Source organism: Lissotriton helveticus, chromosome 5_1 (genome assembly GCF_964261635.1).
Source record: "Lissotriton helveticus chromosome 5_1, aLisHel1.1, whole genome shotgun sequence".
Classification (NCBI taxonomy): Eukaryota; Metazoa; Chordata; class Amphibia; order Caudata; family Salamandridae; genus Lissotriton; species Lissotriton helveticus.
The window spans coordinates 21894427-21919520 of record NC_136065.1 but is presented as its reverse complement, the minus strand read 5'-3'; the positions used below and the strand labels follow the sequence as shown (position 1 = coordinate 21919520).

The window sequence follows — 25094 nt, the reverse complement described above, 5'->3', positions numbered from 1 at the left end:
GATCTGGAGTATGTGTCATGTTAACTGGAATGTCTGGAGTCTGTGCTGTAAGCTTGGCTGTGCGATCTGCTAGATCATTACCTTGAGAAATAATGTCAGTAACTTTCGTATGTGCTTTGCATTTCATGATAGCAATGGATGTCGGTAAATGTATGGCTTCTAACAGGGCTTGAATAAGGAGACCATGCTGAATCTTGGTTCCATGAGAAGTCATGAAACCTCTCTCCTGCCAGAGCACTCCGAAGTCGTGTACAACTCCGAATGCGTAACGTGAATCTGTGTAAACATTAACTTTCTGGTTCTTGGCGTGTATACAGGCTTGTGTCAGAGCGACTAGCTCTGCTGCTTGAGCGGACAGGGTGTCAATACGGTGTGTCTCAATAACTTCGGTGTCAGTAGTTACTGCATATGCGGCGACTAGTTCTCCTGTACTAGTTCTCATACATGAACCATCCACATAGAGTGTCAGGTCAGGATCTGGTAACGGAATGTCTGTCAGATCTTGTCTTGGCTTTGTCGTAATGTTAACTACTTCCACACAGTCATGTGGGTCAGGATTTAAACTAACTGATGGTAACAGTGTAGCAGGATTCAGGACATTGCAGCGTCTAATTTCTATGTGTGGCTGGAACAGTGTCAATTCATAACCTGTTAAACGTGCAATTGTCAAGTGCTGAGTTTGTGTTCGGTTTAAAAGAACTTCTACTGAATGTGGGACTTGTACTGTCAGAGAATGTCCTAAAACTATGGAATCACTTTGTCTGATAGCTAGTGCTGTGGCTGCAACTGACTTGAGGCACGCAGGCAACGCCTGGGCGACTGGATCTAATGTGCTCGAAAAATAAGCACAGGGCTTGTATTGTCCTGCTTGATCTTGTGTGAGAACAGATAATGCTGTACCTTCGCGTTCAGTAACGAAAAGTGTAAAAGGCTTACTGTAGTTCGGTGTAGCTAGAACTGGAGCTTGACATAGGGCTTTCTTTAACTCGTTGAAACTAAGTGTATGGTCAGATGTCCAAGGGAGGACAGTCGATACGGCTGCCTCCTGTGTCGTTAACTGTATCAGTGGCTTGGCTAGAAATGCATACTGGGGAATCCATTGTCTACAATAAGAAGTAAGGCCGATAAAGGCACGTACCTCCTTCTGGGTTCTGGGCTGGGGAAGACTCGCTATTAACTGGATGCGGTCTGGTGTCAACTGCCTACCCCTCTTGGACAGCAAGTGTCCTAAGTATACCACTTGCTGAACACAGAATTGAAGCTTCGAAGGTGACACCTTGTGCCCCATCTCGGCTAGAAAATACAGAACTGTAAGGGATGCTCGCTCGCAAGCACGTTCAGAACGGGCTGTGATCAGGAGATCATCGACATACTGGAGCAGGGCAGTGTCAGTTGGCATGTGAATGTTGTCTAGTTGTCTCTTGAGTGCTTGACTGTAAATACTAGGACTTTCTGTGAAACCTTGAGGAGCGCGTGTAAACATATAGCTCCTTCCATTTAAACAAAATCCGAAAAGAAACTGGCTGTCTGGATGAATGGGAACACTGAAAAATGCATTCTTGAGGTCAATGACAGTGAAAAACATGGCTTCGGAATCAATAGCAGTTAACAGGGAAGAAATGTCTGGGACAACTGGGTACTGAGGAATAATACATTTATTAAGCTCTCGTAAATCAATCACTAATCGATATACTGGGGGTGCATTCGGATCAGTACGTTTCATGACTGGAATGATCGGAGAATTGCATACATTGGAGTCAGTTTCTACAACTACTCCTTGAGCCATGAGCTCGTCAATAATTTTGGATAAGGCTGCTACAGCCTCAGGTGGCAATCTGTACTGTCTGATTCGGGGTAACACTACACCTGGTTTGAGAGTCACACGATGGGGTGTGATTTGCATGTAACCTACATCAGTTGGACCTTGCGCCCATAAATGCTGTGGAACATTAGACAATCTGGAATCAAAATCTCGTAATACATAGTGACCCTTAAAGTCACGTAGGAACAGACGTATTCCCTCTGGGGAGCAGCAAATAACTGCACCTAACTCTTTCAGTGTCTTAATGCCTAACAGATTTTCTGGACATGACTTAGTAAGTAACAGATCAGTAGTGCGGGACAATGGACCTACTTCTAGAGTGACTGGCTTTGATATCTCATTAACTATTGGTTTTCCTGAAAATCCAAGGGAAACATTTCTTGAGCCTGAGAGCGGAGCCCCTGGAACTTCGGCGTGACTAATTGTGGTCCTACTTGCCCCTGTATCGATCAAAAACTTTCTGTCTTTCCCTAATACTTGACTGTGAACATAGGGACCTTCTTGATCTACAGGTATCTCGATGAGAGGCAAGCCTACCTCCCTCTCTAGGCTGTTTCATGAATATGACTGGTACTCTGGATACTCTGTCTGAGCATACTGGTACATCTGCGATGTAACGTGCTGTGTTGCAGCAATAGGCTGCGGTGCGGGAACTGTCTGTTGTGCATTCTGTGACTGAGGAATCTGTGAAACTTGTTCTTGTCTCGGCGGACGTGGTCTTTCTTTAGTCTTACCAGTAGCTATATTATGTTTCAGAACTGCACACTCGTTTATAAAATGACCTGGCTGTTTACAATAATTGCAGTTCCCTTTAACGGGAGCTGCAGGATGACTGGCTTGATTCGGACCCCTCTTCTGACTGTCTTGAGGAACAGTTTGTGCAACTAGCACTTTCATTTTCGTGTCTTTCATACGTTTTCTCTCGTGTTCTTGCTCTTCTCTGATTCTATTCTGGTGGTACTGGAGCATCTGGAGCATCTGGGACGGAGTATTTGCTTGCCAGGTGCTTTCGACTTTCAAAACTCGGTTTTTAATTTGTGGGCTTGAATTCTCGACTAATTTGGTAACGAAAAGGTGAGGGTATGACTCACTACTTGTCTTGAGACCACTGTTAATACTGAAACATTTCTCAAATCTAGAATAAAAATCACTAATATCTTCGTCTTGTTTCTGTTTACAGGCTGAGATTGCATCCCAGTCTTCTTTTCTCGTTGTCAATAATCTGGGTAAAACTTGAATCAATAATTCTGGTAATTCTTTACATTTATCTCCAAGACCGGTACCTGGTACTCGTGCCTTGTCTTCAGCTTCTAGAGCTGCCCAATCGATCTTTTTCTCTCCCACCTCCCATTCTTTTTCTTTTAATTTTTCATATACCCCTGCGGGTAACAGGACCTTTAACATTTTAATGATGTCTGGGTAAGTGTATTCTCCCATACGGAGCATGTCTTTTAATTCTCTATGGAACCCTGCTGGATCTTTGTCATGACAGGGAATTAATTTCTTCATTTCAAGAAGTTCCATCTTTGAAATCGGAGTGTATACAAACACTCGTTGCATTACGCCACCCGCCCCTTGGACTGGGTGGACCTCTCGTAACGGATTCGGTCTGTCTATGTAGAATGGTTTACTTTCTGGGGGTGAGACATGAACAAAATGCGGGTTCAGGAACGTTCTATATTTGTGGCGCTGTTCTAGAATGACACTAATTAAATCGGTACCTAGACCTCTCCATCTATACTGGAGTAACTCGTTCAGGATATCGTGTAACGGGCCTGGATCAGAATGTTGACCCTCATACAGAGTAATGAGGTACTGGATCATATACATACCCACCAGTCGCTGCTCGGCTGGGGGCAGTTTCAGAAACATTTGTGCCACTATTTCGTCTGGAAAAGTGGTAGAATCAGTAATCCATCGGACTGCTGATCGGGCTAGTTCTTGTTCATGCATAGTACTTAATTCACTGTAACCGACTCGTGATTTCAGAATGTGATCGGTAGCTTGAAATACTTGTTCTAGAGAACCTTGTTCTGGTGCTTGATGATGGAAAATAGACTTGCGTTCTAGGCGTAAATGGCGATCTGGAAATCTAGATTTTCCTACATACGCTATTCTGGCGGGATTCTCGTCTTCCTCTTCAGGATCAGAGATACTTTCTTTCTCGCTTACTTGTGCTGCTTTACGCTGTTCGTGTATCTTTATTATTTCTTTACGAATTTTCTTGTACATACTCTCCATAGCACCGACGGTCTTGTGCTTACCCTCGGCTATATTATCACTCCACCTTGTCAGGATTCTCATTTCGGCGGAATCTTTAGACGGGTAATCTTGTTCTCTTATTAGACAATTGATCAGGAACTTTAATATCATGAGCTGAATCTCGGCTTTCCTTTGAGACATAATCTCGCCAATACTTTCTGGATCATCCCCTGTACGGATGAAACGATATATTCTGTCTAGATCTTCTTTCATATTCGGCAAGGTGACTAGATACTCGGTCACTTTTCTTACGCGGAATGAATATAAAACCATATTATCCTCGCCTGGGACTGGATCATAGCAACATTCGGCAAGGGATTTTCTTATTTCTGCAACAGACTGATATCTAGGCGTACGCTGTGATGCTTGTGCATGTAATTCGGCTAATGTTAAACGCTTGTGTGGCGGCGGGGTTTGAGGAAGACCTCCTCCTGCGGCCCCTAGACTGGAATCGTCGACTGAGGCTCTTCGTCCTGGCAGAGTCGGTAATTGTAACGTGGGCTGGACTTGTATGGCGGACTGGACCGGGGGTACCGTAACAGGTACTCCGGTGTCTGGAGGAGCGGGAAGTGCCTGATTTACAGGGACTGGCGGAGCGCGAACAGGATTTGCATATTCTGGGACTGTGTCGTCCAAGTAGGACGAAATAAAAATATCAGCTGCGGTCGGTTTGTGACGTAGCTTGGTCGGAACTAATGGTGGCGGGAAATTACTGGATGCCTCTGGGGTCGCTTTTGGCACACCCTCGGCAAGAAGAGGATACATACCCTTAATGAGGGCATGCCTCTGTCTGTCTGACTGTTCGGTTTTGACTTGTTCACCTATCTCGATTAATTCTCTTTCTTGGGCTCGTTCTTGGGATTCTCTACTTAACTCTGACTTTCTGACTTCCTTTTCCGTTCTTTTATGAGCTTCCTTACGCCATAACTCGATGGCATCTTTCTGTGACTGTCTGGCTTTCTTTTTCCATAATGCTTCTTCTACTCGCATGATACATTCGGCATCCCATGTACCCGATACGGGCCATCTATACTTTTCTTCTAACTGTTTGGTATACTCTACCCATAAATCTAGATACATTATGGCGCTTATGCCATGTTTCTGATACATAAAATGACCTGGACTGTCCCTAGGTGGGACAGGAACCGCTTCTTCTAACAGACCCTTTCTAGTTTTTAACTGACGTAACTTGGAAAAGAACGGCATGACTGAACTGTAATCTGGACACAATACAATACACAATGAAAACACAAAATCACATCACACTCATACCACAACATTAAAATACATAAAGAACATTATAAATAACGGTTCGAACAGAATATTACCTGAAATACTGAGAACAGAAACAGAACAGATTTTCTCGAGAACGGAACAGACTAGAGTTACTAGATGCACTGCTATAACAGTACGGAACATACCGGTCCCATAAAGGAACGCATCAAGACCCGTATCCACCTAGGTGAACACTTCGTTTGTGAGTCTGGGCACCACCAACCCACGGACCAGGAGTCAATTTAGATTGGTCCTGTCTAGATACTACCCCAGCAATGGTACTCACCGGGCAGCACGGAACGGAAGGCCTCGGACTGGACTGGACGACGGACGACGAACTTCGGACTTCAGTTACGGGTGGGCCTCCGGATACCTCGGACCTTGGACTCTCGGCTTGGGCTCTGGTCGGGACTCGCCGCGTTCCTCCACCGTCTCGTTCGGATGCTGGACCGCCTCCTCCGTCTCCTCCGTGGGCCTGAGGGATACTTGGAGCAGAAATATCTGCCAGTGCACGGTATGGTTCCGTCACGACTGCAGAGGGTCAGGGGGTCGGCGTGGCTTCACCGACGCGTGGGGAAAGGGCAAGTCCCTGTTCGGGCGCCATTATGTGGTATATAAATAAATAATACCGGATCTATTTTTGGATGAATGAATGAATAACAGATAGCTCAATAAAATAAGAGTCAAGATTCGAGGTAGTAGGAGTTTCTGCAGGTTTATTACAGCATAAGGACGGGATCAGGACAACCTGCATAGGATGACCCAGCAGCTGCTGGGGCCGGGTCTGGGATGAGCGCGCTAACTTTTAATAACAATACATCAACTTATATACATAGCGCAAACACATAGTATTACATTGCAGTAGGCGTAACAGTGGGTGGAGCAGAAGGCGTGACGCGTAGCAGTCGCGAAAGATAACAGTAAAAAGGGGTGTAACTGGGAGTATACTTAGGCATGTGATGAAAACGTAACAGAATATGTCATGAATGGGCGGAAACATAGGAGGGGGCTACCTAAGGAGCCGGGACCTCTAACCTAATGGTGCGCGTAAACTGGCAATGACGTGTTACTAGGAGAAGCTGGGGGCTACGAACTCTGTGCTAGGAGCAGAGACTAGAGTCTGGAGGGTCGGAGCGACATGTACCTAAACCCTATCTGGTATCTGATGTTTAGGGAACATGTTGATATAAACTAGAAGTCATGAGGGGAAAAGCTAACTTGATTCTAAGACTGGACCATGCATTATTCTTCATGTAGTGCGTGATGAAGAATATTAAATGACCATTAAATACAGTATTTCTCTAACGTGGAGACGAGAAGGCTAGACAATGACGGAAACTATTGATGCAGTTCAGTAGCTTAGGAATGCAGAAGAGGAGGACTGAACTGATAACTGGAACTATAACATACTTTTGGCAGACTCAGAGGCAGAGCCAAGCTGCACCGGGCACTGCGAGGCAGGAAGTAAGTGAAGGGTCGAGGATACAGGTGGGGGCTGTATCGCTCCTTAGCGAGGCTTTTCAGGAGACAGGAGCTGAATCTGATGTCCGGGCCCTTTTGAGGCCTGGAAACGGGGACTTTATAATGGAATAACGTGCACACTGGGAAACGTGGCAACGTAGCTTTACATAGGCCTGATATTCGTAGTATTCACGAGGACTGGAAACTAGCATACTAAAGGTGGACACAACTGGAATTGCGTCATTAATCGGACATGGGGAATAACATATGCATATTGGTCATGCACACATAACATATGATGGATGAGGCGTAGGGACACAGAACATGGCAAAATTTACTTTTCCACATCATGACGGCTGGGTTCCGTCATGAGCATCGAAGGAGTTAATGGGTTTATTTTTTAGCACGCACTTAACCTTCCCCTTAATGAGGCTGCAACGCCTCTTCAGTATTCACTCCTCCTCCGCTGCATTTGATGCTCTGGCCGACCGCCTCCCTCCGCCCCGGGGGTCTCCTCGCTCCACCACAGCACAAATCCGCCTGCACTATGTAAGTAGCATTAACCAGTTTCAAATGTTACATAAGTAAGGCGAATATGCCTTTTGTCCAAAATTGCACCTTGCAGTTCTAACTTTGCATGTTTGTTCCCAGCTTTTTATTTTTGTTTATTTTGGGACCGCTACCTCATGAGAACATTTCAAAAGTGAAGTGCATTTAAAAATGGAATTTGAAGGGGGAGGAGCCAAGCTGGCGACCAAGATGGCCGCTTAGGCTCCCGGCTCCGTAGACCTCCTCATCCTGCTACAAGATCCTGCTAGATATCCTGTGCCTATGCAACGCTCCTGTATAGACGAATCAAAACTACGCCGTACCGTGAGATCCCGAAAGTTCTATCACCATTGAGAACGGAGAAACGTCGTCCTGAAGTTTGCAGCCTACATCGGCCCTGAAGCCGGGACCTTGAGTGGGAATCTAGCCGGCACCTAATTGAACAACATCGGACACAGGAGTTTTGGAGGGGTCGGTCCACCGGAATGGAAGTGAAATTTTTTATCCGATCTTCACATTGAACATTCGAACAGATTGGCGCTGTGCGGGAACACCCCACAGACACTGCAGACGCCAATTGGATATTAACTAAAGGAGCCAGTGCCGTGAATGACTTTGAAATAGTCGGAAAGGCGACCCAGCGGCTGCGGCCACATCCTGAAAACGACCCCGACTTATCCTGTACGCGATCGGAGCGGGTGTCCTCATCTTTGACTCTAGTTGGTCGGTCCCTATGGGCCCGAGGGACTGACCATGGTGGAAATGTATGACATGACGCCCAATATCGACCAGCGTAAGATTCGAACCCAACCCTCTAAGGGGTCCATGGAACGTCGTACGGATGTCTTGGGACGACATATCCTAACCAAGGGATTTTCGACATCGGACCAGTCTGTCACCAACGAAGGGGAACGATCTGTATCGGCCAGGAGTGTACCCACGCTGGCAACTCTAATGGCGGCTGTCGATGGTCTCCACCTTTCCCTGAACCGAAGAGTCCAAGCACTGGAACTTAAATTGGATGCCGTTATTTTTTAGATGGGGCGTGTGAAAGAGACCTGTGTTCAATTTCGTGACAATGTGAAAGTTGCAGCGTCCACATCAACTGGTTTACTCGATGCCAACAACCCTGTGCAGCGAGAGGGGAGTGAGACTCTGATCTGCGAATCAGTTAACGGTGATGTGTCGGATGTCCCTATTGTGTTGGCATGTTCAGTATTGCAATTGACGGAGAGAAATTTGTGCCGTAAACTACATTTGAGGGCTTATACAATGACTCAGAAGTGGTTTGACAAGGTACCCTTCTTGCTTTATTCGAACTCAGTTAAATGTGACTGGCAAAATGTCGGGAGTTCCTGACGGAGCGGATGGGACCCAAAGACAACATGATTCACTGTTCCGTGATGTTTCCGGCTCGCTCCTGTGTTCAGCACTCTTCCATAATGGCGACTGTTTGGGTGACGTACATTCGTATACCTGATCGAACTGGCAAGGGCTGAAACCGGCTTATGCTTCGGGACTTTTGTTCGAATTGTGGCTGTGTGGGACTCACTTTATAATGTTGATACTGGGAGGCGATGTAGGCGAGTAATAAATCCCCCGATCTTAGCTCGATTGTGTAACTGTTAAATATCCTTACTTAGGGGGAGGCTTAGAGTTAGTGGGAGGGGAGAGGCCAAGAGCCTGTACTAAGGCACTCCTCCATTCCTTTCAAGGGGTTTTAGTTTAGATGCGGCGACAGGCAGACTGCTAGTTGGGGTTTGGCGTAAGCTGCATGCATGGGTGCAGGGTGGGGGGTGGGATGTTTAAGCGCTTCGCGTTTTCCTTTTGGTTTATTCTATTTTCCTTTTCTTGTATTTTTAATTATCCTGATTCCCCCCTTTTTCAGTAATATGGTGTTAATGTGAGCATTGCTGTTTGATCTGGTGTATCTTCTGCATACAAGGGCCACAATGTATCCTGTTCATGATCTAAGTATAAAGGGATTTTGTGATCGGCGGAGCCGAGTGCCAGCACCCTACGATAGAGCAAACCCTGTTAATCTCATAATCCTGATTGATTAGGAGTGTTGAGTCCCGGCATCCTGTGTCTTATGTCGCTACTATCCTTACTTTTCTATGATTTGATACTTGTATGTATGTAATTGCATTGCACCTGATACGTTTTCATTGTTATTACCTTTTTAAAATCAATAAAAAGATTTACTAAAAAAATTTTAAAAATGGAATTTGAAATAATTTCCAGAGGTGTGGTTGACTGGAATTGAAATGTTTACTTTTTTTGCCATTCATATATAGATTGTGGGTAAAACATTTCATAGTGAGCGGGGCGTCAGTTCGGAAGTTGGCATCTTCGTTTGTAGCCAAAACCTTCCGCCCACTCTTCCTTTCAGGTTTTATAAGGTATGGGACAGGTCCAGATTCTGCATACTTAATAATTAATCGCCACTGCAGCATGTTCTGTTGTGTGCCAATCAGCCTTCAGCACATCTTATTGCACTTCATGTATTTATTTCTCAAGAGACTTTTTTCATAGTGCACTGCACCCTCAGTACTAGGGATATTTTAAACAAGCATTTACAATGCAACGGTCTCGCCTTTGCAAAAGTTAGAGCTATTAGCATTGTAAATGACAAAATTTTTATTTATGTGTTGGGTTTGAAAACAGATAAATAAATGGCATTGTCATTTACAATGCCAATAGCTTAATCTCTCGTAAATGCGAGACCTATTGCATTTGCACCCACACACACACAGAGCCACACACACACAGAGCCACACTCACACACAGACACACACACACACAGAGCCACACACACACAGAGCCACACACACACAGAGCCACACACACACACACAGAGCCACACACACACACACAGAGCCACACACACACACAGAGCCACACACACACACAGAGCCACACACACACAGAGCCACACACACACAGAGCCACACACACACACAGAGCCACACACACACACAGAGCCACACACACACACAGAGCCACACACACACACACACACAGAGCCACACACACACAGAGCCACACACACAGAGCCACACACACACAGAGCCACACACACACACAGAGCCACACACACCCAGAGCCACACACACCCAGAGCCACACATACACACAGAGCCACACACACACAGAGCCACACACACAGAACCACACACAGAGCCCCACACACACACACAGAGCCACACACACCCAGAGCCACACACACCCAGAGCCACACATACACACAGAGCCACACACACACAGAGCCACACACACAGAACCACACACAGAGCCACACACACACACAAAGAGCCACACACACACAGAACCACACTGTACAACATGGCTAAAACAATCACATTGACAAAGCTAAAATGCTCTAGTTCTACTTTTATTGTCTGGGCAATCCCGGTTTAAACTTCTCAAAATGGAGGCGTGGCCAAGATGGCGGAGTGAGTGGTCGCACTCTCCGTAAGCTCCTCCGAGCCTGGGTCCCTGAGCCGATAATAAACGCCGATCTCCCCCCACGCCGCTGCACATCGGCAACGAGAGGAAGGAGGACCCCGGTGACGCCGGCCGGGGCGACAGAGAACCCCGTGAAAGTGGCGGGAGGACCTTGGAGGCACTTCCGAGAGCAGCGGCGGCCCTGAGCGTGGGCCAGAGGTGGAGCCGGGAACTGCATCGCAACGGTGGTGCCGTCCGGGGGGTACCTCGAAGCTGCGGAGCCTGCCTGGAGGGGACGGCGGCGCCTACCGGACCTTGTGGAGGGTCCCGGTGGTCCGGGACGACCGGCTGCTGGACGCGGAGGAGCTGGGACACGAGCTCCGGCCTCAGACACTACGCGAGGCCGGGGCTGCGGCCTGTGCGTCGGACCTTGGTGGCGCCGGGAGACGCCCTTGGCCTGCAGTGCTCCGTGGGAGAAGCGAATGGAAGCCGAGCGGTGTCCCTTGGGCAACGAGTGACCCTGGCGGCGAGGTAGAGACCTCGAGAGGCGGCCGGGGTCTGGGTGACACTACGCGACGCCGCAGCTGCGGACTGCACCTCCGGTGCCATCTGCTCCTGTTGACGATCTGGCCGAGACTACAGAACTGTAACTGCATTTATTTAATTAATTCCGCCTTGCGGTGTGTTTATTTATTTTCATTCCGCCTCGCGCTGCATTTATTTAATTAATTCCGCCTTGCGGTGTGTTTATTTATTTTCATTCCGCCTCGCGCTGCATTTATTTAATTAATTCCGCCTTGCGGTGTGTTTATTTATTTTCATTCCGCCTCGCGCTGCATTTATTTAATTAATTCCGCCTTGCGGTGTGTTCATTTATTTATTTCAGCCTCGCGCTGTGTTGGTTTAATAAATCTAGCCTTTAGCCCCCGGTGCCCTGTGACCCTCCATCTTGTTGTGTGTCCCCTGGCCCGCCCCTCCTCCCTGCTACCGCCTCCCAGCTGGTGCCCCTCCCACCCACGAACAGAGTGCTCCCTACCTCCTCTGACGCGCTGTGATCACCTGGACCTCCTCCAGCACGGTCGCTCCCCCCATGCTCCCTGATCCCAGCTCCTGTTGACGATCTGGCCGAGACTACAGAACTGTAACTGCATTTATTTAATTAATTCCGCCTTGCGGTGTGTTTATTTATTTTCATTCCGCCTCGCGCTGCATTTATTTAATTAATTCCGCCTTGCGGTGTGTTTATTTATTTTCATTCCGCCTCGCGCTGCATTTATTTAATTAATTCCGCCTTGCGGTGTGTTTATTTATTTTCATTCCGCCTCGCGCTGCATTTATTTAATTAATTCCGCCTTGCGGTGTGTTCATTTATTTATTTCAGCCTCGCGCTGTGTTGGTTTAATAAATCTAGCCTTTAGCCCCCGGTGCCCTGTGACCCTCCATCTTGTTGTGTGTCCCCTGGCCCGCCCCTCCTCCCTGCTACCGCCTCCCAGCTGCTGCCCCTCCCACGCTCCGCCCCCTCCACCATCCATTTATGGCCAATGCCCCCACGCGCAGCGTCCACGCGCTTCGGCCACGCCGAAGGTGCGCCAAAGGTAAGCCCGTCTACGCCCGTCCGCGCCTGGACCGCGCCCAGCGCCAGACCCCCTGCCCCTCGCGCAGCCCAGCCCCCCCGCGTTACCTATGATGCCGCCTCCCTCCTAGCCCTTAACCCCGGTCGCGCCCCCAACTGCGTCCAAGCCGCTCCTGGACACACCCATGGACCTTTCTCCTGCTACTCCTGCAAATTCAGCGGCACCGACAACATCTCCGATACGACTACACCACAGATTCCCAACCCCAACCACCTACAATGCATCCTTCTCAACACCCGCTCGGTCCACAGACACGCCATTGACCTATGGAACCTTCTAGACACCTTCTCTCCAGACGTCGCCTTCCTAACGGAAACATGGATGAACGCTTCCTCCGCACCAGACATCACCATTGCCATCCCTGAAGACTATAAGATCACTCACAAAGACCGTACCAGCCACACAGGAGGAGGAATCGCTATCGTCCATAAGAAGTCTATCCGCATCTCAACCAGCTCTGACACCAACCTCGCCAACTCCAAACACCTTCACTTCCAGATCCACATCGACCCCAAAACCACTCTCAGAGGCACTCTCCTCTACAGACCACCAGGACCCCGCGCAAAATTCAGTGAAGACATCACGGACTTCTTCTCTCCACACGCGCTCCCCTCCAAAGACTATATTCTTCTAGGAGACTTCAACTTTCATCTTGAAAAGATAAACGACCACAACACCGCCACCCTCGTGGACAACCTCGCCAACCTTGGACTTAAACAACTAGTCACTTCCCCAACCCACATCGCAGGTCACACACTCGACCCCATCTTCACTTCCAGCAATCATGTCTCCTTCAGCCACACTACGGACCTCCTATGGACCGACCACAGCTGCGTTCACTTCACCTACAACAAGCCGAAACCCATCAACCACCCCCAACCTACCCTGCAAAGAAACTGGAAGAAAATCACCACGGACCAAATCTCCGCATCGCTCCTTCGAAACTCCCCAGCCCTCTCTTCTAACGCCAACGAAGCCGCAGCCAACCTCACCCTATGGCTATCCAACACCGCTAACACCTTAGCACCACTGAAAAAACGTCAAAGCAAACCTGGCAGCAAGAAGGCCTCATGGTTCAACGATGATCTTAAGAAATCCAAGAAACTCTGCCGCTCCCTTGAAAAAGCCTGGAAAAAAGACCCATCCACCAGCACCAAGGACGCCTTCAAAAGCGCCACCCGCACTCACCACCAACTGATCCGAAAAGCCAAGAAAACAGCATTCAAGGATCGACTTGACAACAACGCGCACAACAGCAAGGAACTTTTCAACATCGTCAAGGAATTTTCCAACCCATCGGCCAACTCCAACGACATCACCCCCTCTCAAACCCTCTGCGACTCCCTAGCCTCCTTCTTCCACAACAAGATCGCAGACATCCACAACAGCTTTGACAACCAACCCGGAAACCAACCCACCCCACCATCTGTTGACCATCTCCCCCCCGTAAACACCCTTAACGCCTGGAACCCAATCTCCACCGATGAAACCATCCGCCTGATGAATTCCATTCACTCTGGATCCCCCACAGACCCATGCCCTCACCACATCTTCAACAAAGCAGACTCCGTCATAGCACCGCACCTCCGAGACGTCATCAACTGCTCCTTGATATCCGCGACCTTCCCAGAAGACTGGAAACACGCTGAACTCACCGCCCTTCTGAAAAAACCCACAGCGGACCCCACCGAACTCAAAAATTACCGCCCCATCTCGCTTCTCCCATTCCCGGCCAAAGTCATCGAGAAAGCCGTCAACAACCAGCTCGCCGCCTTCCTCGAAGCCAACAAATCACTCGACCCCTCACAATCTGGCTTCCGAGCTAAACACAGCACTGAAACCGCCCTCATCGCAGCAACAGACGACATTCGAACTCTACTGGACAATGGAGACACAGTCGCCCTCATCCTCCTCGACCTCTCTGCAGCATTCGACACAGTCTGCCACAGCACCCTTCTACAACGCCTCAATAACATCGGAATCCAAGGAAAAGCACTTGAATGGATCACCTCATTCCTCACCGGAAGAACCCAGAGAGTCCGCCTTCCTCCATTCAAGTCCGAGGCCTCTGAAGTCATCTGCGGCGTGCCTCAAGGATCATCACTCAGCCCCACCCTCTTCAACGTATACATGAGCCCCCTCGCGGCCATCGCCCGCCAACACAACCTCAACATCATCTCTTACGCGGACGACACTCAACTGATCCTTTCTCTCACCAAGGACCCTAGCACCGCCAAAACTAACCTACACGAAGGAATGAAAGAAGTCGCTGAATGGATGAAACAAAGCCGTCTGAAACTGAACTCAGATAAAACAGAAGTCCTCATCTTAGGCACATCCCCCTCTGCTTGGGACGACTCCTGGTGGCCGGAAGCCCTCGGAAAAGCACCCATTCCGACAGACCACGCACGGAACCTTGGCGTCATCCTGGACTCTTCACTCTCAATGAACAGACAAGTCAACGCCGTATCCTCTTCCTGCTTCAACATTCTTCGCATGCTCAGAAAAACATTTCGCTGGATCCCCTCCGAAACAAGGAAAACAGTCACCCACGCTCTGGTCACGAGCCGATTGGACTACGGAAACACCCTCTACGCAGGTACCACCGCTAAACTCCAGAAGAAACTCCAACGAATCCAAAACGCCTCAGCCAGGCTCATATTAGACATCCCACGCAACGAACACATCTCCGGTCACCTTAAAGACCTCCACTGGCTACCCGTCAATAAGAGGATCACTTTCCGACTGCTTACCCACGCACACAAATCACTCTACGACATCGGACCAGATTGCCTCAACTCTCGACTGTCCTTCTACACCCCCTCCCGACAACTACGCTCTTCCAGCCAAGCCTTCGCCACTGTACCTCGCATCAACAAGACCACCATGGGAGGCAGATCCTTTTCATACCTGGCTGCTAAAACATGGAACTCACTCCCCGCTTACCTTCGCCTCACCCAGAACCACCTAGCGTTCAGAAAGCAGCTTAAAACGTGGATATTTGACAAATAATCCTCCTCCCCTTCCTAAGCGCCTTGAAACCCTCTGGGTATGTAGTGCGCTATACAAATTTTATGACTTGACTTGACTTGACTTGTTCGGCACTCCCGCCATTGGGGACGACCCTGGCCACTATGTCGATGTCCTGAGTGAGCGGGGCCTGGGAACGGCTTGACATCGGAACGATCTGCCCAGTGATTGCCCTCCCGGGCGCATCGGGGGTGAGGAGCCGGGACCCGCGGCTACAGATCGGCGTAGAATCGCTACGCAAGCCCGTGGTCGGAGTCGGAAGTAGGCCCTTGCAGCGCAACCCCCAGCCCTCTGCGGATGTTCAGCGCCGGGGGGTGACCGACGGCTTCCCCGGTCAAGCACAGACACGGAGGAGGCCCGGGGGCAGTCGACGGAGGTGCTGTTGCACCGTGCAGGTGGGGAGTTGTTGAGCGGATCCCGGGGGGCGGCCTGCTATCGGAACGTCCTGGACCCTCGCTGGTCATTGTGGGGCAGGGGGCTGGCCGGACTTGGACTGCCTGGACAAGCGGGAGCATTGAGAAGCGGTTCCCCCACCTCCCCTATCGTGGATCTCTGCAGCAGTAAAGACTAAGTGGCCTGGGTACCATAACGGAGACACTGCCGGACCAGAGCCCACCGGTGCCACCGGATTGACTGCGTCAGGCCCATAATAGCCCGACACCCCGGGGTTTGGCGGGGATCGGCCGCGACACGACCCCTGCGTCGAGAAGTGCGGAGTCCCCTCAGGGACGTGTGGGGCAGCGAGGCCAGACCGGGGAGACCTGCACCGGGCCAGCCCCTCCCTAATCGTGATCTACCGAGCACACCCGAGTCGCGTGGTCCGGAGCCTTGTTGCGACAACCCCTGGGGTCGGACCCTAACCTCCCCTACGGTCGCGATCCTTAGTGCGACCTGACAGCCCAGGAGCAGGAGTTGGCGGATAACCGCGACGCCCACTGAAGCGGCACTGACCTCGATCCCACTGGGATTCGGCCCGCTGGACACGCAGTACCATAGGAGCGGGGCCGCACCTTGCGATTGCCATCACCACGCTGCATCATTTGGTGTGTCCCCACTGCTTTCAAGATGGCTGGCAACAGAGGGGGCAAGAAAGGGGACCGGACATTGCCGGAAATGCTGAGTAGGGGTCCCCCACGACAAGATAAGAATCAGCACTCACCGGGCACCTCAGGCGGCTCCCGAGGGGCAGAAGGGGGAGAGCCTCCGGTCACCAGATCCTTCCTGGAAGCCCTTTTCAGTTCGCTCAGAGACGACTTCCAGGCACTAAAGCATGAGGTGGCTGGCGAGGTGCGGGAAGTACGGAGAGAAGTCGACGCACTTGGCGAGAGAGTGGCTACCGTGGAGGAGGCCGGACACACTGGAGATGACGAGATCGCTCAGCTACAACAGGAAGTGATACGATTGCGAGATCAGCAGCTTGACCTTCAAGCGCATAATGAAGATCTGGAGAACCGATCTCGGCGCAATAACATCCGAGTCCGGGGTGTTCTGTCCAAAGAAGAGGGCGACTACGTAGCTGGATACCTGAGGGACATGTTTAGAGAGATCCTGGGCGAACCGGGGGACTTCCCTATAAGAATTGACAGGGCGCACAGAGTAGGCCTGCCGCGCCGGGCCTCGGCGCCACCACCGGACATCCTGGCCTTTCTACCAGACTTCCCTCTGAAAGAATGGATCCTCCAAGAAGCGCGGAAACAGCAGTTTCCGGGGACACAGGGTAGCTCTTTTCCAAGATTTATCAGCCATCACGCTACAAAAGCGCAAAGCATTTAAAATAGCGACAGACTTTCTAAGAGAACACGACACGCAATATTCCTGGGGCCACCCTTTTAGACTCATTTTCCGGTGGAACGGGACTCTACATCAACTTCGCTCCCTCCAAGACACCTGTAGTGTTTTAGGAATCACCGCGACAGACGAGGATGCACCTACTCCCCGCGGTGGACGCACCACCAGAGACGGCTGGCAGTCGATCCCCGGTCGGCGATCTCCTTCGTCGTCCCAGCGGCCGGACCCGCCCACCATCCAGGCTGAAATGGACAGCGCAGTTCGAGTGGTGGCCAGAGACACGGCGTCTGGCGATACGGCTTTGACAGCTTGAGAGAACTCCGGGGGGAGATCGACACAGCTCGTCATCTAAGCAGGTTCAGGGGTCCCGGGGGAGGGGGGTGGAGGGAGGGTGTTTTGTGGCTGGACGTCCACGTGAGTAACTTACCGTAGACCTGTCCACAAGGGACCGGACTTGGACAATGGAGTTTTTGGGACAGTGGGTTGAAGGGGCGGAGGAGGGAGGTGGGATGGGATGGCTGGGGGAGTTGGGAGTTGGGATGGGGGGGATTGGTTGGAGGGGGGTTTTGGGGGGGGTCCCGAAGGGGAGAGACGGAGTTGGGTGCTTGCTTGCGGGGTTGGTTGAGGAGGGGAGGACTGGGAGGACGGGGAGAAGTGGAGTTGGGCTTTTGGAGGGTCGTTCTAAGGGAGGGGGAGGGAGGGATTTGGGGACCGTACTGTACTGTTGCTGCATTTGCTTTAACCTCACACCACTTTTTTACATTGTTGACACTGGAGCCGCCCCTCCAGGGCCGCGACCGGCTCATTAAGCTGTGCCCTTACCCTTATCGCTGATGGCCCTTAAGATTGTCACCCTTAATGTGAAAGGGCTGAACAACCCGGTCAAGCGGAAGGCGGTGCTGTCCCTACTTGAAAACGCTCAGGCAGACATTTGTCTCTTGCAGGAGACACACCTTTTGCCCAAAGACTGCCACAGGCTGCGGTCACCGAAATTCCCGACACAGTTCTTCTCCTCCGGAGCTACCAAAACAGCAGGGGTTGCAATCTTGGTGTCTAGAAAGTTTAAGGGGGAGGTCTTGCATAAAGTGACAGAACAGAAAGGGAGGCTCCTAGCTTATAGGGTCAAGACGGGAGGTCTGGTGTTTACTATTGGCTCGATATATAGTCCCAATGACCACCAAGAGCGGTTTCTGCACTCGGCCCTGGAGGACGTCGCGGCCACCCCAGATAGGCACATAATTATTGGTGGAGACCTGAATATGGTCTTCGACTCGTCCTTAGATAGATCGGCGCAGCGACGCCCGCAAACAGGAGAGATCTCGCAACTGAGCAAATCCCACATGGGAGACCTCGACTTGCATGATCTGTGGCGACGCCTCCACCCTACTGCCCGAGCCTACTCCTACTATTCACACGCACACAAGACCTACGCGAGATTAGACCATCTCCTGGTGACGGGACCGGTCTACGAACTAGCCACGGCCTCGGATATGGGGGTTCTTTCACTGTCGGATCACGCCCCGGTAGCGGGCACTTTCCGGCTACCGCCAGTGTCTCCCTCGCGAGGGGTCTGGCGCCTCAGGGACACCCTATTACATAAGCAATCAGTAGTGAAACATATACGGGACTCGATTAGCGAATATCAGCGGCACAATGATAATGGTGACACCACCCGAGCGACACAGTGGGCCGCCTTGAAGGCGGTGCTCCGCGGCGAGTTTATCGCCGTTTCCTCAGCGGAGAATAGAGAACGGCAGCAAAAGAGGGACGAACTTACTTGCAAGGTGAGGGAGCTGGAACAGGTGCATCAGAGAACCGGGGCCCCCAGAGTCTGGAGGCAACTTAAAGCTGCCCGAAAACTCCTGTCTGCACTAGACATGGATAGGGCGGAATACGCGGCGTTGCGCCTGAAACATGCGTATTACACCGGCGGCGATAGGTGCGGCCGGCTCCTGGCAAATAAGCTTCGTATAGCGCACCAAAAACATCGGGTGAAGGAGCTATCGGTTTCCGACGGGGTGACGGCCACAGAGGATAGCCAGATTGCGGACGGTTTCCGCTGATACTACGACGACTTATATGCGGGCGCGCCCTCCTCGGCGCAAGCCGAGGCAGACTATTTGTATTCGGTCGACCTCCCCTCCCTTGCCCCGGAACAGCAGAGCACTTGTAACGAGACATTCGGATCGAGGAGGTGATCACGGCTATCTCCCGACTCAAACATGGGAAGGCCCCAGGACCCGACGGATACACCCCACTTTTCTATAAAACGTTCTGCCCAGAATTGGCGCCGCTTCTGACGCGCCTTTTTAACTCGTTCTCTGAGCCGGGGGCTATTCCTCCGGACCTACTCCAAGCGACGGTGTCGGTTATTCCCAAGCCGGGAAAAGACCGGACTAAGTGCGGCTCCTACCGGCCGATCTCACTTTTGAATGTGGACCTCAAGCTGTATACCGGGATCCTAGCGGCGCGCCTGGCACCTCACCTGCCGGGGCTGGTAGATCCGGACCAGGCGGGGTTCATCCCCGGTAGACAAACGGTAGACAACACCAAGAGAGTGGTCCATATCCTGGAAAAGGCCTCCCGAATTCCTAGGGAGCGAATGCGTCTTTCGATTGACGCGGAGAAAGCTTTCGCCCGGGTACACTGGCCCTACCTGGAGAGGGTACTATGCAAAATAGGCATAGGGGAGAAATTTCGCGCCCTGGTATTCAACTGCTATAGATTTCCGTCTGCAGTGGTGAGAGTGAATGGTTGCAGTTCCCAAAAATTTGCGATAGAGCGGGGCACCAGACAAGGGTGCCCGTTGTCACCGCTACTCTTCGCTCTTTATATGGAGCCATTTGCCCAGAGGATTCGCCAGAATCCGGATGCGTCGGGCGTTCGGATGGGGAGGTATATCCACACCATTAGCCTCTACGCGGATGACGTGATTCTGACACTTGAAGACCCGAGAAAGGCGCTCCCTGCTTGCGTCGCCGAGTTGGAAACCTTCGCTGCAGTGGCGGGTTTCAAGATGAATATGGGGAAATCGGCGGCCCTTGACATCTCGCTGACCACCGCCACGAGAATCGAATTGCAGGGCCTCTTCCCCATGCGCTGGTCTAAAGACCTGGTGCCCTACCTGGGCATACTACTGGCGCCCTCTTTACCTGCCATGGTGACAGCCAATTATGCAGCCTTAGGCATGAAAATTAAGGAGGAATTGACCCGCTGGAACAAGGGAACACTGTCTTTGCTGGGCAGAATAGCCACGGTGAAGATGACTCTCTTGCCACAGGTACTATATCTATTTCGGGCCCTACCACTTCAACCCCCGAAGGGGTGGATTAGGCAGGCTCAGGCGGATATCGCTCGCTTCATCTGGCAGGGCCGCAAACCCAGACTCAAGAGAGCCTTGTCCACACTGGCACCTGAGTCCGGGGGACTTGGCATACCGGATCTTCACAAATACTTTCAGGCGACGCAACTACGGTATCTGGTGGAGTGGAGCAGGTGGGAATCTGATAAGCACTGGCTATTCCAAGATCAGGCAGTGGCAGGCAGGACTCTGCAGGAGGTGCCCTTCCTGTGCAGAGCTCACCGTCCCCCCAACCTCTACGCGTCCTTCATCACGCGAGTCCCGATGCGAGTCTTGGACGCCGTGAATGCTAAGCATGAGCTCACTACCTTCCCGTCACCGTTTACGCCGCTGGTCGAGAACCCGGACTTCCATCCTGGGATGGAACCCGGAGCCTTCGCGCACTGGCGGATGGCTAGATGCAGTGCGCTGTTTCACATGTATGGCCCGGATGGTGCCATATCATTCCAGGATCTCAGGCGGGAATACCACCTGCCTGAGACCGAACGGATGCGGTATATGCAGGTGCGTCACTGGGCGCTTCAGCCGCAGGTACGTGACTTAGCTGACCGGAAGCTCACGCCTTACGAGAAGTGGCTGGCGACGCGCACCTCGGACTCCAAACTCATCTCAGATCTATATAAGCTCCTGCAGCCCCCCCCTTTCCACATCTACAATCCCGGGCGGGAGCGCTGGGAACGGGAGCTGGGAAGGGCTCTGAGCCACACAGATTGGGACCACATTTCCTACCGGGCACGCCACTCCGCGTACCATGCCGGACTCAAGGAAACGTTCACTAAGATATCCACCTACTGGTACTACACGCCGGAGAGATTGCATGAAATGAATCATAACATTGTGAACGCCGGTTGGCGAGATTGTGGACAGATCGGCACGCTTACACATGTTCTATGGGATTGCCCTCTATTGAGTCCCTATTGGAAGGAGGTCTTGGATGAGCTAGACCTGTGCTTTGACATTGAACTGCCTCGCTTCCCCGCCTATGTCCTGCTGGGCTTGCCCAACGGCCTGATGTATCCTCTGAGGTCTAGAAAGGGTAGGCAGATAGCGATCGCCTTGGGCTCGGCGATCCAGAACATACTCATCTACTGGCGCACCACCACGCTCCCCACCACTGTTGGTTGGTTACATAGGTTGTGGCATGTCCTGGGAATGGAGAAGCTATCCCTCATGGTGGCGGGGGAGGTGGATAAGTTTGAAGAGCTGTGGCTGCCATTCCATACCTTACTACAGTCAGAATTCAAAGAAATTACCTGTCCCCGATATCTCCGGCTGCTACGGCTGACATCCCTGACGACCCCATCCACCTAATATGCCTGGGAGGATTGACGGGCGGGAGGGGTGGGCACATTGCAGAGGTGGTAAGGGAGGGCGACTTTAGCACAGTACGGGGGGAGGGAAGAAGGGGATCCAGTGGGTGGGATGGGAGGGGGGAGTTGGGGAAGGGGGTGTTGGTTCTTGAAATTGTCATCACCGCATACGCACCTGGCACCATGCTCTGAGGGACGTTATAATTGCAGAACCTTGCACGCTGGTTGCGCTCCAGTGGCAGAAACTTTGCACTACCTCTTTCGAGACGACTGTATTCCCAATTCAAAGAAGTCTTTATTCGATTGATGCATCATAAAAGACATACATTACAAAATATACATCAATAAAAGTTTTGCAAACCAGATAAAACATCTAAGACCATATAAAATCACATATACAGGCTTCCTTTGAAAGAATATAAAATTAACAGTAACACAATAATTCCCAGAAAATCACAAGATAAAAGGACTACTCATATGCAAGTAAGCATAAATCGTTGTTAACCCCTAGTTATTTATTTTTGATGAACCTGGTTCTAAGAATCCAAGCCCATCCGCTACAATTAATGGGGACAGATTAGTTCTTAGGATTCTGCTGGCAATGACAGCCGAGCAGGTGCCTAGGCTTCTGCAGACCGGACTTAGCCATTTGGATCTGGGGGCAGCATATAGTGGACATACAAACATAAAATGGTTTAAACTTTCTCCCTGACCGTGGCAGTTTGGACAATGCCCTGTCCCATCAGAACCCCACTTTTTGGTGAACTCCCTTAGTGGCAGCGAACCACATCTGAACTGGTGGAATAATTTGCGGTCCAAGGGCTTTGTTATCATGTCCCAATATTTTTCAAGCTTTGGGGCGTCTTTAAAGTCAATAAATAGACTAGTAAGATTGCTTGAACTCAGTCTCAAATGTCTATTAAGAACCACCCAGTCCCAATAATGCAGTTTTAAGGCTTTTTTTGAGGGGAAAGTTGCAGATTCGGGAGTTAACCACAGATCACTATACCCCAAAGCATACAGGGATGATCTTAAGTCCTTAAACCAGCCTATATTTAAAGAACCAGGAAGATCTCTAACCTCCAAACATGCCCTAGCATATTAAAGGAGTTCTGGCGTCGTCCATAGACGTCTCCAAAATGCCAATGGACGAAATCTCGCCTGATCCTCCACAGGTTGGCACCCAAGATCATACAAAAGCGGGATCCGCGGTGTTGACTGAGGCAGACCCGTTGCCACCCTAAGGAATTTATTTTGGGCTGATCTCAGGGGGTCCAATTTGCTAAAGCCCCATAGTTCCGCTCCGTATAAAACAGAGGGAAGAACCTTAGAACCATAGATCTTAATTAAAGGTGAAATTGGCCGAGTAAAAGAGCCTTTAGGCTCTTTGATCAAAGCACCTCCTATCTGCAGGTGCTTTAGAGCCATAACCTCAACCTGATGGGACCAACTTAGTGTCTCGCTAAAAGTAACACCCAAGTAGGTAAATAACTTGGTTTGTTCCAGGGGCGTACCCCCCATAGTAACCCTTGCACTGATCTGATTGTGTCCTCTTAGAACCATAAATTTTGTCTTGGACACATTCACCAGGGCCGGCTCTAGGCTCATGGTGGCCCTGGGCAAGGAGCGTAGGTAGGGGGCCCGGAAGAGGGGGTCCGGGCGGGGCGGAGCGCGCAGGCCAGTAAAGAGGGGAGGGGGTCAGGGTGTTTAGAAGTGGAACAGAGCCGGAGGCCGCCAAATCCCTGCCAGGGGCCACCAGGCAAATATGTATCCATCCTCAGAAGATTAATATATTAAGGATATATATTGGTGTGGTGGCCCCTGGGGTTTGGTGGCCCTGTGCAGGTGCACAGCTTGCACATGCCTAGAGCCGGCCCTGCATTCACCTCAAGCTCATGTTCGCTGCAGAATAACTCAAACCTCGACAGGGCCTGTTGAAGACCCTGTCTGGTTTTTGAAATCAAAAGAGTATCGTCAGCGAACATGAGCAAGGGAATTTTAAATCCTGCTAAAGTCGGGGCGTCTGTGGGATAATTATCAAAATAATTAGTAACCCTGTTAATATATAAAGAAAAGAGGGTAGGGGCTAAAACGCACCCTTGCCTAACACCTTTAGCAACAGGAAACCTATCCGTCACCTCCCCTGGCTTGCCCCAACGTACTTGGGCATAGGTATTTGCATGTAGATTTATCAAAAGACGCACAAGGGGGACTGGCATACCCAGTTCGAGTAAACACTTCCATAGCCCAGCCCTCGGAACAAGGTCAAAAGCAGACCTCAAGTCCACGAAGGCTGCATAGAGATTACCCTTACCTAAAAGAACCGTCTTCCAATAGAGAAGCATAAAACGAAAGGCCTGGTTAAAGGTGCTCACATGGGACCTAAATCCAGCTTGAAGTGGGGTTAGAATATTATACTCGTCAATCCATTCCTGAATCCTGGCAAGGACAAGACGGGCTGTGATTTTTTGGACCGCGTCTATGAGGCTGATCGGCCGGTAGTTGGATGGAACCGACCGATCGCCTTTCTTGTATATAGGCAGGATTTCGGCCCCTGCCCAGGATTCGGGAACTCTTGCATCTGTGGCCAAGGCATTGGCCAACTGAACCAAATAAGGTACCCAAAGGTCCTGGTCTTGTTGGAATATATCGGCTGGAATGCAGTCCGGACCAGGTGCCTTTCCCCTTGGAATAGATTGCAGGACTGTTTTTACCTCTCTGCTCGTAAACTCAAGGGGATCAACCGGTAATGGCCAACAGATATTATCCTGCACGCTACTGGGGCACCTAAATTGGTCCTCAAAGTAGCGGACCCATTGTTGTTGATCCACCGAGGCTGGGCTAGGCCGATCATCCTGGGACAAGCCCCATTTGAGTAAATGCCAAAAACCGTTGCATGTTCCTGGAACTACATGCTTCTGTTAGATTTAACCACGGTTCTTCATCCCAGTTGACCTTAGCAATATGTTTAGCAGCATTAAATGCCTTCCTACAAGACCTAATTAAATCAGGATTCTTAAGTTTTAAAGCTTTAAACAGTTCGACATGGGACCGACGGCACTCATCGTTAAACCAGTTGGAAGTTTTCATATTCCCCCTACTACCCCTTTTGGAAATAGATTTAATAAACACTTTTTTTAAAGACATAAACATACT

General features: G+C 50.7%; 2 protein-coding genes across 2 annotated transcripts in view; one reads left to right on the top strand and one right to left on the bottom strand.

Annotated features, from left to right (window-relative positions):
• The window catches only part of DAXX (death domain associated protein), a 1076799-nt gene that overhangs the window by 228457 nt on the left and 823248 nt on the right, over nt 1–25094 (top strand). The window lies entirely within an intron of this gene.
• Nucleotides 1–25094, bottom strand: part of LOC144754085 (uncharacterized) — a 716823-nt gene that overhangs the window by 657675 nt on the left and 34054 nt on the right. The window lies entirely within an intron of this gene.